Genomic DNA, 5,167 nt, shown 5'->3' on the forward strand with positions numbered 1-5,167 from the left:
CCAGGATTTTTTCAGCCAACCCACTCGCGAAATATTTATTAACACGTTAAATTTCATACAAAATAGATTTCATCCATTAAACAGGGTGAAGGTCGTGCCTTTGTCGGAACTTAGACTATTAGGTTAGAGGACGATTAGAAAACGATTCGAAATCTAATATGTTTCTCTGAAGTAGAAGGTTAGAAGACTATTAGAGAAACTGTCGAGAATTATAGCATTCTCTACAATGAGGGGACTTAGTTCTCAATATCGAAAGAGAGGTTAGACATCCAATCGTATTCTCACGTTGAATTCTAATTGGTTTCTAATGCCTAGTGGTTTTCTAATAGTTCTCTAACCTGATTTTCCATTCGAGAACTACGTTAGAATTCTGACCGTGTTTGCTGGGTAAAAAGAGTGTACATGTCTACCAATGTTGCCATTTTGGAATTATTAACCAAAATTGGTAATTTTTTTCTTTATTTGTCAAATTTGGTGATTTAGTTTTCAATTTGGTAATTTTTCGATTCGGTCTTACATGTCACATAGTTCAATAGAGTGCACTATGAGGAAAAAATTGATTTTTGTTTGCATAAAGTCTAAATATTAAGATATCAGCCCAAAACTTGTTTTAGATATGTATTATAGAGTTTTGAGTTGACCTACTAAATTGTGTTCGGTTCGAGGTATTATATTATATAGACGCCATATACCCGATCCGGCCGACTTACTTACACTTCGTTGTTTTGAAAGTTTTGAGTTGACCTACTAAATTTTGTTCGGTTCGAGGCACCATATCGACTTACATACACTTCGTTGTTTTTTATGCTATCGACTTGAAATTCGGTTTGTGTAAGGACTATGGACGGCTGGGGTGACCTACCAAATTTTGTGCGGGTCGAAGCACTATATCATATAGCCGCCATATGACTGGTCTGGCGGACTTACACCAACTTCGTTGTTTTTGATGCTACACTCTGGAAATTTGTTTCGCAAGATTTAGACTTCTGAAAGAGTTATCTATTTAGAGAAACATACGCCTTGCATTTTAACTGAAAAGTACTTAGTTTCACTCCGTAAAAAGATTTATTTCTCGCTCCCGTGCCTGCATGGCTAAATACGCATTTCTCTAAAGAAACGGATTTTTTGAAAAAGGGGCAAAATGGGGCAAGAAAGATTAGTTATACATATATTAATCTACATACTTTTGTTAATAACTTGTCATTTCCAACTCTTTGTACTCGCTTGCCCTTTAAAAGTCAATCTCATACTATACATAAAAATACATTGCACAAGCGGACAACAAAACATAATACTAACTAAAGGGCCATCAAATCATAATTTTACATATCTGGACTAATATTTCCCATAATAACTCTTTTTAAACATTTAAACTTTTCAAATCATAAGAACGTGAAGTTAAGTAATATTTTCTCTAAACTCTTCGAAGACAATGTGAATTTCAACCAGCTGACTTTGAAAGCACCCTAATAAAAAAGTATCCCCATCAGGATTTCATTTGAATAAGTTTTTTAATATCTGGGATATTCAGATTTGGGAAACAGGTTAAATTTTAAAATACAACACCAAAAAATTGGAATTTATGCCAAAAATATAAGCATTTTTCTTATAGTGCAGGCGGGCAAGCGTTTCTTTTATAGAAAAACCAGGTCATCCTGAAAGTTTCACAAAGCGAAAAGTCTTTACAGCGTTCGTTAGTTACTATCTAACAAACGGTTTGAAAGCAGCTATTGCCATATCTACCGTGTCCTTTCTCGGAAAGTTGTGGGGAGCCATATGGGTAGAACTCTATGTAAATACAGTCGATCTCATTTTAACACGGTTACGGGTTTTTCGCATAAAAATAACCACATCTGAGTACAAGATTGATTTTTTCATTTCTATTTTCGTCCCGCCTAAAATAAATTTTCTGTATAGAAACATTTTGGTTCAACAGTTCACGTTCATGATTTTCAGTGACGTATTTATCTAATATATAAAAATATCCTGTCACGGTGTTAGTGGTCGAACTCCTCCTAAACGGCTTGACCGATCTTTATGAAATTTTTTGTGCATATATGGTAGGTATGAGAATCGGATGTAAAGTATATTTCATACCGCTAGGTGCAGGGGGCGTGGCACCTTCCATACAAACCGAATTTTCCACACTGCATATCTCTGAAAGTGTTCATGGTAGAGTACTAGAGCTTGATATGAAGATATATGTAATCAATCACATGGTCATGAAGAAAAATTGGGGCTATTAGAAAAAGGGGCGTGGCACATGCTATACAAACCGAATATTTCATTCTGCATATCCCGAAAAATGTTGATGGAAGAGGACTCGATCATGGTAAGGAGATAAATGAAAGCAACCGCGTCACTCATGGAGAAAAATTGCGGTTATTGGAAAAGGGCGTGTGGCACCTCCCATACAAACCGAATTTTTCATACTGCTCACCTCTGGCAGTGTTCACCTTATACTAGGTTCACATATAAGTAGATTATCCTCATTTTCGAGCTTAACACCCTAATCTGTAATTATAACAAGAGAATAGCCATATAAAATTCGTCCCTTGTTAATCTGTAATTATAAAATAATCTCAGATTAAACCGATAACTTTTCGGTGTCGATCCTAGTTTTATCGATTGTTTTTGCAAAAAAGAGGAGAAATGCCAAGTAAACAAAAATGTACGCTAGCAAGGAAAAGAGGTTTGTAAAAGTATTTTTAATAAAATGTTAAGTTAAAATATATTTATATTGCTTATTATAGCATAAAAACGTGATCACGATGGCACAGAGAAGAAACATAACTTTTCCTTGAGATGTGAGAATAATAAGCACAACAAATTTGACGGCTAATAATCTGAGATTTGCCTATGTAAACGGGGTAATTAAAAAAAGAGCTTTGATTGTGATAATATTGATATGTGAACATAGTTTTAGAGTACTGGAATTTGGCGATTAGGGTGTCCCTATCCTAAAACAATTGTCTCAATTTTTTTATTTTAGAATTTTTAGTAAATTTGTATGAAGAATTTAATATATAAAAATCAATCGCATAGTCATGAAGAAAAATTGGGGCTATTGGAAAAAGGGCGTGCACCTCTCATACAAACCGGATTTTTCATACTGCATATTTCTGGAAGTGTTCATGTTAGACTACTCGAACATGGTATGGAGAAATATGAAATCAATCCCATACTCCTAGAGAAAAGTGCGGCTATTTTATAAGGGGGCGTAGCGCCTTTCAAACGCACGGAAACTATTACGTATCTTTGTATGCATATTAAATATTTCTAGGTTATTTAAAATGGCAATGGAAATATGCCTTCTGATAACCACCAAACCGTTATATTAGAACATAAATGCGCAACTGAGAATCATGAACGTGAACTGTTGGTGAAAATGTTGGACCAAAATGTTTCAATATAAAAAATTAATTTTGGGCGGGACGAAGTTCGCCGGGCCTGTTAGTCTTCTAATATTATGGTTTGGTGGTTGTCAGAAGGCATATTTCGATACTCGGTACCGAAACATTTAGGTTTCGAATAAAAGCGCACATAGGCCAAAAATATGGAAAAAACGGTTCAGGGGAGACTCGCCTATCAAAACCCGAATGTAGGAGCCAGTAGAGCTTTTAATACTGATTCAAAAGAAAGATGTATATATGTCGGTTCGAGGCCATAATACAGAAAAACTCTTACTTGTTTGAATCATTTTTGTTCCAGCTGAATCGGACGATATCATTTTTGTATGCAGACTCTGTAACCAGTTAGCGACATATTCTGTAACCAGTTAGCGACAATTTTCGAATAGGTATCGGTTTTGTTGACGTATGATATGAAATATTTTTACGTCAACAAGTGCGATATCAATCCGAAACTTGTCGCTAACTGATTACAGAATCTCCCCCCTGAAAGGCTTCTTCCTCCGTCAAAGTATGTCTCTTGAACCTTGGATCGACTAGGGTTAAAACTGATAAAATAACATTTCTCTGTTGCGATAAGTTCAAGTGTTTTAGCCGATATCATATAAATTAGTAATGAACGTTTTTTCGAAACCTGAAATTCATATAATGGCGAAGGTTTAATGTAAAAAATCAGTATCGGGTACCGATAGGGAAGTATTGGGTACCGAAACCTTTTTTAAGTGTTGGGTACCGACAATTCAGCACATCACTAGACAGCAGTTTTATTTGCCGCTCTCAGTTAGGGTTGCCAGACGTACTGCTTTTGGGAGTAAACGTACTCCTTTTTATTGTAATGTACTCCCTTGTACTCCAAAAAAAAAATATCTGGAAATGTACTCCTTCCTTAGTTTTGTACTTCTTTTGTACTCCTTTTTCCAGCTATAAATATTTTATCATATACAGAGCGTAAAATAATAACTGTTGCACAGGCTTTATTGGAAAATAAAAGGGAACCTTATAGATTTTGCGAAAAAGGTAGTTTATTGTTAATTATCCTCAGATTTTACTTAAACTTTTTTAATATGTTTTTAAATTTTAACCTTCATTCGCGTTTCCCGGCGGTAAACACTTTGAGAGAAAAGCTCAAGCGGCACGCAAGTCTTCGTCGGTTACTTTATTACATATCGTCACTAGACACGAATAAAAGCGCGAGCTCAAAAAATTACGACGAAAAAAGACGCATAAAAAAACTTCAGCGTCAAAGACTCTTAACATACTTCGCCGAAGTTTTTCATAAGCATCTTTTTTCGCAAAATTTTTTTACGCGCCTTTTTTCGCCGTCAAAACACTAGCGCGCCTTTATTCGTGTGTAGTGACGATATCTTCTGTAACCATAGGCTAATTTCCTCCATTTGGCTCCTTTATACTCCGTCTTTTGTCCAACATAAGGCCTCATACTCAGCAATCGAAAAGACTCGGAACTGGTGACTAGGAGGCCATTCATTCGACCAACCCTATACTTATACAGTTTTCTTTTTTTTATACAAAATCTAAGAAAAAACACAGCTGAAAAAAGCATGTACTTATCTCCCAAAGCTGGCAAATGGAAATAAGGATTAAAGTTTTAAAACTAATAAATAAAATTAAAGTAAACTATTTATAAAGTTTGCAAAAAATACTTTTTTTCGCAAAATCTTTAAAGGACTCTTTTATTTTTCGAAAAATCTTTGCGACAGTTATTATTTTACGCCCTGTACTTTGCCATTCATATTGTG

Source organism: Rhagoletis pomonella, unplaced genomic scaffold, assembly GCF_013731165.1.
Source record: "Rhagoletis pomonella isolate Grant_MI unplaced genomic scaffold, Rhpom_1.0 Rhpom_scaffold_00016, whole genome shotgun sequence".
Taxonomy (NCBI): domain Eukaryota; kingdom Metazoa; phylum Arthropoda; class Insecta; order Diptera; family Tephritidae; genus Rhagoletis; species Rhagoletis pomonella.